The sequence below is a fragment of the Pongo abelii genome, chromosome 2 (assembly GCF_028885655.2).
Source record: "Pongo abelii isolate AG06213 chromosome 2, NHGRI_mPonAbe1-v2.0_pri, whole genome shotgun sequence".
In the NCBI taxonomy this organism is placed as follows: Eukaryota; Metazoa; Chordata; class Mammalia; order Primates; family Hominidae; genus Pongo; species Pongo abelii.
In genome coordinates, this window is record NC_085928.1 from 80408626 (window position 1) to 80423874 (window position 15249).

A 15249-nucleotide genomic window follows, 5' to 3' on the forward strand; every position below is an offset into this window, starting at 1 on the left:
CATCATTAACCCAAAAGTCCAAGTCCAAAGTCTCATCTGTGACAAGGCAAGTCCCTTCTGCATATGATCCTGGAAAATAAAGAACAAGTTAGTTACTTCCAAGATACAATGGGAGTACAGGCATTGGGTAAATGTTCCCATTCCAAATGGGAGAAATTGGCTAAAACAAAGGGGCTAAAGGCCCCATGCAAGTCCAAAACCCAGCAGGGCAGTCATTACATCTTAAAGCTTCAAAATGATCTCCTTTGACACCATATCTCACATCCAGGTCATGCTGATGCAAGAGGTGGGCTCCCAAGGCCTTGGGCAGATGTGCCCCTGTGGCTCTGCAGGGTACGGCTCCCATGACTGCTTTCATGGGTTGGCTTTCATTGATTGCCTGTGGCTTTTCCAAGCACACGACACAAGCTGCCAGTGAATCTACCATTCCGGGGTCTAGAGGATGGTGGCCCTCTTCTCATAGCTCCACAAGGCAGTACCCCAGTGGGGACTCTGTGTAGGGTCTCCAACCCCACACAGTTGGGAACCTCTGCATTGCCCTAGTAGAGGTTCTCCATGAGGGCTTTGGCCCTGCAGCAGACTTCTGCCTGGACATCCAGGAATTTCCATACATTCTCTGAAATCTAGGCAGAGGCTCCCAAAGCTCAACTCTTGCCTTCTACACACCCACAGGCCCAATACCACGTGAAAGCCTTGAAGGCTTGGGGCTTACACCCTCTGAAGCAATGGCTCAACCGGTACCTTGGCCCCTTTTAGCCATGGCTGGAACTAGAGCAGCTGGGACACAGGGTGCCATGTCCTGAGGCTGCACAGAGCAGCAAGGCCCACAAAACCCTTTTCCCTCCTAGGCTTCCAAGCCTGTGATAGGGAGAGCTGCCTTGAAAATCTCTGACATGTCCTGAAGACATTTTCCCTATTGTCTTGACCATTTACATTTTTCTTCTCTTTACTTAGGCAAATTTCTGCAGCTGGCTTGAATTTCTCCTCAGAAAATGGGAGAAATGGGTTTTTCTTTTCTACCATATGGTCAGGTTGCAAATTTTCCAGACTTTTATGTTGTTTCCCTTTTAAACAGAAGTTCCCATTTCAGACCATCTCTTTGTAAACACATATGACTATATGCTTTTGGAAACAGATAAGTCACATATCAAATGCTTTGCTGCTTAGAAATTTCTTCTACCAGATACCCTAAATCATCTCTCTCAAGTTCAAAGTTCCACAGATCTCTAGGGATCTGTGGGGAAGAAGCAAAATGCCACCAGTCTTTTTGCTAAAGCATAGCAAGAGTGACCTTTACTCCAGCTCCCAGTAAGTTCCTCATTTTGATCTGAGACCACCTCCGTCTGGATTTCATTGTCCATATCACTATCAGGATTTTGGTCAAAACCATTCAACAGGTCTCTAGGAAGTTCCAAACTTTCCCACATCCTCCTTTCTTCTTCTGAGCCCTCCAAAGCATTCTAACCTCTTCCTGTTATCCAAAGTTGCTTGCACATGTTCAGGTATCTTATAGAAGTGCCCCACTTCTCTTGGTACTGTTGTTGGTGGCCTGAGAGGAATGGGTCTGGAAGAGAGAAGCAGTGACTATTTTGAACAAATACTATGATCTACCACATATGCGATATTTCCTAACCATTATATTTTTGTTATGTCATCATTCAACTATTATTTAGAAATTATTTCAGTTCATGTGAGATTGTGTGATTAAAATACTTCTTCTGTAAGGCTGAGGCCAACATGACATTGTTTCCCATTGTCTTTTTTCCTTATAGATTCTTCTGCTCATTTCTAAACTTGATGTTTCTATATAACATGTATATGTGTGTGTGTGTATATATATATGTGAAAAACTGTGTGTGTATATATATGTGTATATATACATATATATACACACACACAGTTTTTCACATATATATTTTTTCCTAAGAGATATATTTGAACTAAATGTGTTTATCAATCAATATCTTTTTAAAGTACCCATTTTAGGCCAGGTGTGGTGGCTCACACCTGTAAACCCAACACTTTGAGAGGTAGAGGTGGGAGGATCACTTGAGCACAGTAGTTTGAGACCAGTCTGGGAAACATAGTGAAATATTGTCACTAAAAAAAAGTAACTTAAATAAAATATCCATTTTATGTACCAATTCTACCCATGTAAACATGAAGCAGACATATTTTCTCATTTTTACAAGAGCTATTTATCATGACTGTTATTTATCATGACTGTGTGAGAGCAGAGTTCTCACTTGAAATCATATAACTTATTTTCCACATAGTTAATGAATAGAGTAGACACAAAACATGGACTATATCATAAAGAAAAAATTTTACAGCTGACATTTACTGAAAGTGTTGAACACAGATGCATCTCTTTTAGTAATCAACAATCATGAGCTTAAAACTGACTTCCAGAGTCAAGACATCAATCACCTCGGTAATTCTCTGCCCCATATTTCCCATAAAATTGCTACCCATGGCATCAGGAGCTAGCCAAACCAGACAAGGAAGAAGGGAGAAGCTGTATAAAAACAATAATAATGGTATCTTACACATACACCATGCTTTGTAGTTCACAAAGCAGTTACATGTCTATTTATTACCTCATTTCAACTTGAACACAACTTCGCTGTGAGCAAGACTGGTGGTGTTATCCTCATTTTATTCAAGAATGAAACAAAACTGAAATATTAAGTGACTTGTCCAAGGCCATCCAGCTTTTTAGATATAATATTACCATCCAGTAAAACTCATATGGCAGAAATGCCCTGTGCCCTGTCATTCCTTGGAGACAGCTCTAGAAAGGTCAAATGCCAGGCCTTGATAGGATGCCAATTCACTGATGGACATTACCAACTAATACTCCCCTTATCTAAAAATCCACATTATAGACAATTAAGCACTTCTGTTTGCTTAACTGAGTTTTCCTTTCCCCTTAATTCTTTTAAGATGATTTTGAACATCAGGATTTGCAAACCAGAATTTTGTAGGACTAATACATGTTTAACAAGAGAAGTCAAGAATAATGTTTTAGAAAGATGTTTTTTTACTTATCAGGCAGGTCAATATCAAAGAAAAGTCTCTTAGTGAACAATGACCTGGTGATTTTTCAAAAATGAACAAGAAACTTTCATGTCACCATGAATTTAATACTGTCTCTTGTGTTTTCCTTTGCAATCTCTTTGATTGGATTACGTTCAAGGATACACGGGGCTCTTGTCTTTTGAGTGCATTTAAGAGTTCATTTTCCAGCTTTGACATTCAGCTCAGGAGTTTCAACAGCAATTAATCAGAACTATCCATATCAGAAACATTGTTAATCTTTACCAGACAGAAGTGGTTATGTTTGCAACTAAACTTCAATAGACTCTTTGGACGTAGGATTTATTGTTTTGCAAATGTTTTGAAAGGGAAGACATAGCTTTGAAGCAGAGTGGGAGAAACAGTTTGAAAGAGTTAGAACCAAAATCCAAGAGTCACTCAACCAGACCTGGAAGGAAACATTTGTTTCTGCTGCAGGTTATGAGAACAGTCACTTCAAGGTTGAACACCATCCAAGTGTGCATTAGGGCACATGGTTATTCATCCTCCAAATTTCAGTCCTCAACCCTTCTCTGCCCTCTCCCCTGCCTGAGCTCATTTCTTCCTGATTTCAATTATCACCTCAATGCCTCAGTGTAGATGACTCACAGATTCATTGGTTACCCAGCAGGTATTGAATTCCCACTGCAATAATATATGGCATCACAATAGTTTCCATTTGTTGAGTTCTCACTATTGTCAGATGCTGGGCTAACCCTCTCTGTGCACTGACAGGAGTAAAGTATGGTGGTTGGGATGGTGCATGGTCTGGAGGCCAGCTGCCTGGGTTCAAATCCTGACACTGCCACTTGCAAATTTTCTTACTTTGGGCAAGGTATTCAGTTCTCTGGCTCTGCTTTCTTATCTCTAAAATGAATATGAAGAGTACCTACCCATAGGGTCTTGTTTGTTTTGTGCTTAGAATTAAATAAAAGATTCCACATAAGATAACTTACTCATAGTAAATTTTCAAACATTGGTTACAATAATTGTTACTAATTATCACTCTTATTTTTTATACAATGACACAATATTCCTAAGATGAAGGCACTATTTTATCCAATTTAAAAACATGCCTGTCTTCTTAATCAGCATGATAAGGGCCTCTCTAAATTATGGCCCATGGGAATAACGCATTGTTAGAAAAGATATCAGTCCTAGACTGAAATTTGCAAGAATATGCAAATAAGAGGACTGAGATAACCATAACAATCACACAAAGTGCTATGAGAGCTCAAGATCCTAAATGTCTATGTGTAGCCTTGTTCCCCTAAGCTGTTCAGAGTCACAGAATGTCAGAGCTGAAAGCACAGTAAACACAAAAACATAGAACTGTAATCACAATAAAATGCTCCATTTACAACAAATGGTATTCATCTCAGATGGTCGAGGGATGTGATGACAGTCACACAGTTAGCCACACAGGCAGAGCTGCAGACCCTGGCCTCTAGTAACTATGTGGATGTCCCACCATCAACACTTTCCAACATGTCGAAATGTAAACATATCATTAAACACATTCTTTACCTATTTGCTACTGTTTGGAAAGTCCCATGTTTAGCAAAATGCTCTCTTTCTTACATATGCCACATTGCAATTCACCAAAACTATCCACATTGGAAATATTTTTACTGTTTACCAGACAGAAGCAGCTATATATGCAACTAAATTTTAATGGGGTTCATCATTTTGCCGATGCTTTGAAAAGTGAGGTGATATGGTTTGGCTGTGTCCCCACTCAAATCTCATCTTGAATTCCCACGTGTCATGGGAGGAACCTGGTGGGAAGTAGTTAAATTATGGGGGCAGGTCTTTCCTGTGCTGATCTCATGATAGTGAATGAGTCTCACAAGACCTGATGGTTTTAAAAATGGGAGTTTCCCTGCACAAGCTCTCTTTTCTTGTCTGCCGCCATGTGAGATGTGCCTTTCACCTTCGCCACGTGGAACTGTAAATCCAATACACTTCTTTCTTTTGTAAATTGCCCAGTCTTGGGTATGTCTTTATCAGCGGCATGAAAACGGACTAATACAGGAGGCATGGCTTTGAATCAAGGTGAGAGAAGTGCTGCTTTTTGAAGTGCTCAGCTAAAACAAAACACCAAATTGTTTGTTGAACTAGTCCTGGAATGAATCTTTTGTTACTGCTGCAAGATATGAGGAGCTCATCCCCTCATATCCTGTCCAGCAGGAAATTCTGTTGGCTGGTAACATCTCCAGAATCTGACTGCTTCTCACCTCTTCCAGTGCCACCACCCTGTTCCAAGCCATGAGCATCTCTTGCTTAGTGTACTGTGGGGCTTCCTACTAATACAATCTGCCTTTACTTTTACACCTTAAAGTGTATACTTCACAAAGAATAGACTCCACAAGTGACACTTTAAAACAAAGTCAGATTATGTACTTCCCATATAGAAACCCCCAATGCCGTCCCATCAGACTCAGAGAAAAACTCAACTCCCTTCTGAGGACCTAAGGTTCCATACTCTCTGCTCCCTACCCCTACCTTCCCTGACCACATATCCTACAGCTTGCCCCTCATTAATTCACTCCAGCTGCATGAACCCCCCACTACACACCCCCAGCCCCACATTCCTTAAAACTTTAGAACCTTGCCCTAATTGTTCCTCTGCTTCTCTGCCTGGAGCAATCTTCACTGAGATACCTGTGTGGCTCACTCTCTCACTTTCTTCAGGTCTTTGCTCAAGTCCCTCCTCAATGAGACTTAGCTGGATCAGCATGTTCAATTATTGTATGGGGCCTGGAATGTGCACATGTACACACCTGATTCCCATTAACTGCAGTTATGAATTTATATAGCATCTAAAGTAAACCAGGATATGCTTTAGAGCTAAAGGGGATGCTGCTAATAGTTATGCTGGCACAACAGAAATAAACTAAGGCTGCCTTGGGCAAACTGGGACATATATCCACCCACATATAACATGCTCTGATTTTTTTCCCTTGGCATTTATTGCCTTTTGACAAACTGTAATATTCACATATGTCTGATGTGTTTTAGTTATTGTCTGTCTCTCCCTCTTAAAGCATAAGCTCCATGAGAGCAAAGACATCAGTCTCTTTCTTGATGTATTCTAAGTGTCTAAAATAGTGCCCAACAGCCTGGAACAGAGTAGATTCTCAATAATATTTTTCAAAATAAATGAATAAATGATACAAGGAAGTCCAAGATTATCTCAAAAGTTCTTTCAAACTTTTAGCATCAGATGCATTTTTCAGTTCAATTCTATCAAAAATGGCGAAAATGAACAAGATGAATATGCAAAACCAAAATTGGCATCAGAGCCACGAAATTCTAGATTCTTAATACTGGATCTGGAAGAGAAATGAATGGATGATCTGGCTCTATTTTCATTCCTTGAAGAAAGCAAATATTTAAATTAGTATTCTCCAGGTATTTTCCTGCTGTCCATCTGTATTAGTCCATTCTCACATTGCTAATAAAGACATACCTGAGACTGGGTAATTTATAAAGAAAAGAGATTTAATGGACTCACAGTTCTGCATGGCTGGGGAGGCCTCACAATCATGGTGGAGGGCAAAGGAGGAACATAGGCACATTTTACATGGCAGCAAGCAAGAGAGCTTGTGCAGGGGAACTCCTCTTTATAAAACCATCAGATCCCATGAGACTTATTCACAATCATAAGAACAGCACAGGAAAGACCCACCCCCGTTATTCAATTACCTGCCACTGGGTCCCTCCCCATGACATGTGGGAATTATTGGAGCTACAATTCAAGATGAGATTTTGGTGGGGACAGAGCCAAACCATATCACCATCCTTGAATGTCTCTGACTTGCTCCTTTTCATGTTTAAAAAGCTCAGGTGGAAATTCTTTCCTAAAATTTCCCATTTTCTTCACTCCCTCAACCTAAGAAAAGTCATACTCACAAGACAATGTTACTGTTCTCTTATGATGTTATTTCTGTACCTCATACATGTTCTACAAATGTATATGTCTCCTTATATACATTCTGCCCTGTCACTTTCCACAGTTTACTATTTATAATATCTTCCATGTCTTCCCTGTGCCTTCAGTGGACTATAAGTTTCTTAGAAACAGGTGCTCTAACATTCATTTTTGACTTCACAACAACTAGCACAGTACATGGTACACAGTGAGCATCATATGTGTATTCATCAATCTGAATTGGACTTCATTTGATGACTATTAGATTGGATTCCATGACAACTGCACTAACCAAACTACCCACCCAAACCTGGCTCTGTGACTGCTACATTCCAGTTTAACTCTTAAGACTTTACATCATTGTAATATCAAAGGCCCTTTCTAGCGCAATATTTTCAATTACTTATAATTTCTTTCCCTACAACTGACCCCACCCCCAGCTATACATGATCTTTAAACACTTGTTGCCATATTAGAGAGGTCTACTGTTTTCCTTGTAATACTAAAAATAAGGAGTCTAAATTGGGTTCTTCTATTTATTAATGAATAAAACAATTATTAAAAATGAATTTGAAGCTATCAAATCTAATCTATCTTTACATGAAAACTCCTGCAGTTGTATTGTCAGTCATAATTTCCCACATACATAATGGAATACATACACACCCATGTATCTATCCCTAAAATATATGGAATAGATATTACCAAAACACATATTCTAATTCCTTAAGATTATTTTTTGACCCTCTGATATTTTGATGCCTGTTGGCCAAGTCCTTATTGACTGTGTAACTGAATAATTTGTCCATTTCTACTAATATTTTCTGCTTCTGAGTGATTCACCATATTTCATCCTGAGATGCTTTTACCATATGTTTAGTACCACTCATCTCTGTTTCACATTAATTATACTCAATGTCTACTGTATTCTTAGCTGGAAACCATCTTCTTTTCATCCCTCAAAGCCTACTTTAGATCTGACTCTCCCAACAATTAAATGCCCAGAAATACCTGAAATACGGCATATCATCTAGGCAAGACTATTAAGACTTGCCATTAGCTGTCAAGTTTCATGTATTTCGCCTTCTACAAATCCATCCCTGGAGCCTTCTGCCATGAAAGTATCCAATGTGAATAGGTGTTAATCTCCATCATTTTAAAATCTCCCCCCATTTGCTCCACCAGAGAATATAAAATATAGCATATTTTCCCCCAGACTTTCCCAGCATGTTTCCTTTGTTCAATCTAGAATCAGGCAATTTAAATGACAGGTACACTTGATTTAAAGTCTGCTGACTCCCCTCCCCACCAGTAATTCCAGATTCTATCTCCCTTAAATCATCATTCCAATGAGGAGTGGGGAGAAATAGACAAACATTACTGAAAATCACAAAGGCAAGTTTCTCACCAGGTTGTGTATATCATCAGATGATCTTGACAAAGTCCAAAAGCCACCAGGGGTATATTGGAAATAGTTGCAAGGGTCAAGCCCTCACAATTACCAGAAATTCAAGCTGCCTTATGTATGTGTGGAAAAGATGTGTAAACTACTGGCTCTCCAAAGCACCTTCAGGAAAACATCCTGTTCACTCAGATGATATCTGTATTTCAGCAAATGTCAGCAAGTCCACATACTTTGGCAGAACAAATGTTATTTTTCCTTTCATTACTGTCCTAAGAGGAATTGTGCAATCCTATAGATTATCGCATGGAGCTCTCATTGGCATATGGCCAAGGCTGAATACTCTTCTCCAGAGGAGGCAAATTGTGAATTAGGTTCACCGCTGGCAAATTGCTTTTTGTGTTCGATTTAATTTTGTTTTCATGATTTTTCCTGAGGGCTCTTCCGGCCTTGCTCAACTAACTGGTTTAACAGATCAGTTTAAGTTCAGAAAAATCTCAGTATTTCCAAGATTTCAGAATGCCTTTTTATTGAATTCCTGATTAGGACAAGTAAGAATAACAAACATTTTACAGGTGTTCAATTCTCTAACACAGATATTGTTTAGAAGAAGGGGGAAAATCACAATGAATTACATTGGGCATAATTTTACTCAAGTTTGGGAGCTGGGGGGACAGGGGGAAGAAGGGGAAGGAAGAGAATGAGTAAGCAGCTTTTCACTTAAAGTGAAAGTTACATTATCTGGACAGTGACTTCTTTAAAAGTACATTGAACAGTCCATGAATAGCAATAATAAGACAACAAAGAAAATTAAGGATACGTGTTCAAAAGAAGAGACATGGAGCCATGACTCAAAATGTACAGAAACTTGTTTTCCATTCACACTAACCAGGTAGGACAGTTAGCTGTGAATAAACTCAAGATACCAGACTGGTTCCATTAATGAAATATTATTATTGGAATAATATAATTCATAGATTTTAATGATAAACTTGGGGGATGTGTTAGTTGCCATTAGATTCAGGTGCGTAGAACACATACATGGAAATAAAAATTGAAGTAGTTGAAATGAGGCAGAAATGTATATCTTCTTTACATCAAAGAATTCTGGACATAGGTAGTCCAATATGGAGGGAATAATTCCCTACTCACCAAGGACCCAAACTCCCCCTATCTTTACACTCTACAATACTATTATGTGTCTTCAATTCTTAACGTTGCTTCATGTTCCAAAATGGCTGCTGAAGCTACAGCCTTTATGTCTGCTTTCTGGGCAGGAACAAGAGGGAAAAACAAAAGGCAAGCACCTCTTAGTTGAGTCAGCATTACTTGTAGAACCTTCCTAGAAGAAACACCCTACTAGCTATATACATGGAGAGTGGAAAATGTAGTATTTTAGCTAGACATCCTAGCCAAAATATTGCTGGGAATTACATCCTAACCAAAATGTTGGTTCAGGAATATGGCTATTGATTAGGCAGCTTCAGTCTCTGTCACATGAGTAAAGTAATATTTTTATGAAACCAGAGAGGAGACACTTTGAAGTCTGTTGGCCTCTTTCAATCATTGTCTTTATCATACATAAATAGTTTCTTAACGCAAATGCTTATTTGGTTCTTTTTATTTTATGACAAAATCATCCTATGAACAAGTAAAATGTCATGCAAGAGGACACATTGCTGGCTTCTCACAAAATGGTAGTGTTACCCTCAACATGGCACCAGGAAGCCTCATCAGACCAAAACCACCCATAATGTATTGCCTAAAGCATCCATCATTAAAGTTATTGTTTCTGCATCAAGATGATGTGCTTTTAAAAAAATCTCACTTAAAGTGAGTATGTGTTAACCGTTATGCCATTCAATTCCATTAATCCATTTATCTGTATTAGTTTATCAAATTAAATATCGTCATGGAAAATATACAGCAAGGCTCTGAAGGAATAGAAACAAGTTAGGTACATTTCCAAGAGGTAGGCGGGAGAGAAGTTGAAGGCAGGGTGTGAAAACGAGGGTGAATCTGGGAGAATCCACCTAGCAAGGCAGAGTATGTAATAATAATTTCATTTCTGAATAAATGAATGAATGAAATAAAAATACATGCACAGAATAACTTCTCAATAAACCTTTCTGGTTGACTATCAGATAAATGCATGAAGAGATAGATTAATATATGAATAAATCCTCAAAGGTGAATTTTGTCAATGATGATTCTTTTATTTCTTCATGCCACTATCCTTGCTGTATATGTGCTCTCTATAGCCATCATTGGGAGTTGTTGATTATGCTAAACATTAGAGTAACAAATACAAAAAGGACACTCAGAACCATAGATCACATCCCAAGCTAAGTGCTGAAGCACCAATGAGGCTGGCCAGAGAAGTAACCATTGGGTTATTACTATCAGCTTTAACATGTAATTATTTCATCCAGCACTGAAACAGAGAGGCACTCAAAATATAAACACTCAGCATAAGACTAACAGACAAAGACTTTCTATGCACTTAACTATGCACTATATCATAACTTTGAGTAGGACTTCCTTTTCTGGTCTGGAGGCTGTGTGGTATAATAGTTAAACACATCAGTTATGGTTTCAGGAAAATTTGAATTCAAATGCTGCATCTTCACTTGTTGCACAGCATTGAGCAAGTTACTTAACTGTTTTACATCTAAGTTCCCCCATCTTTAAAATGGAAGGAATGCTATTGTCTACCTTGTAAGTAATTGTGAGGAGTAGATGAGGACTCAATGATGTCAGCCACAGTTATTAGTCATTATGTGCTGGGATCATGAGGGACTGTACAAGCCAGAGTTCTTCTGAGAAATGGAACCATTAGGAGACATATATGAGAGAGAGACTTAGTTCAAGGAATTAGCTTATGCAACTGTGGGGGCTAACCAGTCTACATCTGTAGGGCAAGCTAGCAGGCTGGAAATTCAGTTGTGTTGGTGTTGCAGTCTTGAGTCTGTAGGCTGGCAACTCAGGCAGGGTTTGTATGTTGCAGTCTTGAGTCAGAATTGCTGCTTTCTTGGGAAATCTCAGTCTTTGCTCTGAAAGCTTTCAACTGATTGAATGAGGCCCACCCACATTATGGACACAAATATGCTCTACTTAAAGTCAACTGATTTAAGTGTTAATCACATCTGAAATATTTTCATAACAACATATAGACTGGCATTTGATGAAACAACTAGGTGCCATAGCCTCACCAAGTTGACACATAAAATTATCACAGGGACACAATAAATATGCCCATCCACACCCGCATTCTTCACAGAGAAACAAGACATAAGAGTTGCAGATTGGAAAGTGCAACTCTAACCTGTATGACAGATAAAGACTAGGATGGAAGCTGTGGTTTGTATTTGCAGGATTCAATGGCTTCAGATACTCCCACCCTCAACCCTCTGGCAGGTAGGTTAACACAACCAACCCACGCAGTGGTGCCACATAAGACTTACAGCATGGAGAAGCTGGGAAGGACTCACATTTCTGCTGATGAGTTCATATCTGAGAGGACAAAAAGGAAGAGCTAGGTTTTCTTCTGAAATTTTCCAACCAGATAAGTCCCTCCTCCTTGCTAGGGTAGAGACAGTGATGCCACAGGTGAAGCCCCCACTGTTTCTGTCAATTGCACCCTTTCACAGAAAGGAACTATCATGAGCCAAGAAGAAACATTTCCCTCAATATCCTCCTCTCCTCACTACCACGATTGTTTTTATCACCAGCAGACTATACTGTTTATATTTCTTATTGGGACCCTCAAAGACTTAGCCTCTGAAATTGAAACTCTGGAGGGTTCTGAGGCTTCCAAAACCTAAGGAAATTTTCCAAGACATATCCAGAGAAGTACAATCCTATATTCAACCAACAGCATATTTCCTCTATCCTAGAAATCACCCTCCTTCCCCAGCCCCCAAAAACTTCAGTTGAGAACCATCTGGAGTTTACAGCACCAGGCTTAGTGTGGATCTCTTGACACCTCTGAAACAAGTTCCCCATCACGTGGGAAAACTGCTCTGTCCTTCTACACCAGTCCTGGGAGCCTCTGCCAGCTTGATGCTAAAGAAGCCTGACATCGCCCAGGTAGGGGACAGCCGAGATCTCTTGGGATCTGTTGGGGCCTGCTTAACTGTCCTTTTAAAGCACGCACCTTTCCCTCATCTGTAAAGAAGTCTGAGGGCAGAAACCAGATGTGCTGACCTCACCTCTCACCTCTCTCCCCCTGGCCTGGAATCCAGGGTTGTTCACTTCCTATTCACAAGAAGCAGCTTGCCTGGGCAAGACTGGTGTCATACTTCGTTTCAGTCAGCACAGGAGAATGGAAAGTTGCCCGCAAAAGGCAGATGAAAAATTAAAGTGATTTTGGCCAGCAGATTCGTTCAAAATGCAAATCCACTCAGCAGCGTAGGAACAGTATGGCACAGCCCCCATGTGGGAGATTAGAATGCAGCCTTTCACCACAGCTCTTTATTCCAAAGCCGGCAGAAACTGGCTAGGCTTGGCATTTATCTTTTTGCCCTAAAGCACGTTGGGGAAATTCCTGAATGAGTCCCTAAAATTCCCAGTGACTGGGGAAACCTGAAGGAGTCTAAGGAGCCACTATTTACACCCAGCCCAACCTGATTTGAAGAGCTGTATGGAACCAGGAACCAGGAAGAGAATGTGGGCTTTTGAGCTAGTACCCCAACTTACCAGCCCTAAAATCTTCAGCTGATTATTTTACCTCTCTGAGAAACATATTAACCTCTCTAGGCCACATTTTGAGGGGACTCTAAAGCTGACATTTTTGGAACTAACGTTTCCCCTTCCAGGAGAAATTACACGTGTATTAGTCCATTTTCATGTTGCTGATAAAGATATACCTGAGACTGGGAAGAAAAAGAGATTTAATTGGACTTACAGTTCCACATGGCTGGGGGGGCTTCATGGCAGGAAGTGAAAGGCACTTCTTACATGGTGGCACCAAGAGAGAATGAGGAAGAAGCAAAAGTGGAAACTCCTGATAAACCCATCAGATCTCGTGAGACTTATTCACTATCATGAGAACAGCATGGGAAAGACTGGCCCTCATGATTTGATTACCTCCCCCTGGGTCCCTCCCATAACATGTGAGAATTCTGGGAGATACAATTCAAGTTGAGATTTGAATGGGGACACAGCCAAACCATATCACTCTGCCCCGGCCCCTCCAAATCTCATGTCCTCACATTTCAAAACCAATCATGCCTTCCCAACAGTCCCCCAAAGTCTTAACTCATTTCAGCATTAACCCAAAAGTCCACAGTCCAAAGTCTCATCTGACACAATGCAAGTCTCTTCCGTCTATGAGCCTGTAAAATCAAAAGCAAGCTAGTTACCTCCTAGATATAATGGGGGTACAAGTATTGGGTAAATATAACCCAAATGAGAGAAAATTGCCAAAACAAAGGGGTTACAGGGCCCATGCAAGTCCAAAATCCAGTGAGGTGGTCAAATTTTAAAGCTCCAGAATGATCTTTGACTCCAGGTCTCATGTCTAGGACATGCTGATGCAAGAGGTGGGTTCCCATATTCTTGAGCAGCTCTGCCCCTGTGGCTTTGCAGGATACAGCCTCCCTACCAGCTGCTTTCACAGTCTGTCCTTGAGCGTCTGAGGCTTTTCCAGGTGCACATTGCAAGCTATTAGTGGATCTACCATTCTGGTGTCTGGAGGACGGTGGCCATCTTCTCACAGCTCCACTAGGCAGTGCCCCAGTAGGGACTCTGTGTGGGGACTCCAACCCCACATTTCTCTTCCACACTGCCCTAGCAGAGGTTCTCCTTGAGGGCCCTGCCCCTACGAAAATTTTGGCCTGGGCATCCAGGCATTTCCATACATCTTCTGAAATCTAGGTGGAGGTTCCTAAACCTCAATTCTTGACTTCTGTGCACCCACAAGCTCAACACCATATGGAAGCTGCCAAGGCTTGGGGTTTCCACCCTCTGAAGCCACAGCCCAAGCTGTACATTGGCCCCTTTCAGCCATGGCTGGAGGAACTGAGACACAGGGCACCAACTCCCTAGGCTACACACAGCACTGGGCCCTGGGCCCAGCCCACGAAGCCAGTTTTTCCTCCCGGGCCTCTGGACCTGTGATGGGAGCTGCTGCCATGAAGGTCTCTGACGTGGCCTGGAGACATTTTCCCCATGGTCTTGGGGATTAACATTAGGCTCCATGCTACTTATACACATTTCTGCAATTGGCTTGAATTTCTCCTCAGAAATAAATGGGTTTTTCTTTTCTATCATATAGTCAGGCTGCAAATTTTTCAAACTTTTATGCTCTGCTTCCCTTATAAAACTGAATGCCTTTGAAAGAACCCAAGTTACCTCTTGAATGCTTTGCTGTTTAGAAATTTCTTCTGCCAGATACCCTAAATCATCTTTCTCAAGTTCAAAGTTCCACAAATCCCTAGCACAGGGGCAAAATGTCTCCAGTCTCTTTGCTGAAACATAAGAAGAGTCACCTTTACTCCAGTTCCCAACAAGTTCCTCGTCTCCATCTGAGGTCACCTCAGCCTGGACCTTATTGTCCATATCACTATCAGCATTTTGGGCAAAGCCATTCAACAAGTCTCTAGGAAGCTCCAAACTTTCCCACATTTTCCTGTCTTCTCCTGAGCCCTCCAAACTGTTCCAGCCTCTGCCTGTTACCCAGTTCCAAAGTCACTTCCACATTTTCGGGTATCTTTTCAGCAATGCCCCACTCTACTGGTACCAATTTTCTGTACTAGTTCATTTTCACGCTGCTAATAAAAACATACCCAAGACTGGGAAGAAAAAGAAGTTTAATTGGATTTACAGTTCCGCA

The 15249-nt window shown here is 40.7% G+C and overlaps 1 long non-coding RNA gene across 1 annotated transcript in view; it reads right to left on the reverse strand.

The window, feature by feature from the left end:
* Positions 1 to 12745, reverse strand: part of LOC112132751 (uncharacterized) — a 71448-nt gene extending 58703 nt beyond the window's left edge. Inside the window, exons 1-2 of the long non-coding RNA XR_002914479.3 lie at positions 12633 to 12745; positions 11879 to 11927 (exon numbers count right to left, since the gene is read on the reverse strand). This is a non-coding gene — a long non-coding RNA (uncharacterized LOC112132751). The remainder of the gene's footprint in view (positions 1 to 11878; positions 11928 to 12632) is intronic.
* Between the last annotated feature and the right edge of the window lie 2504 nt (positions 12746 to 15249).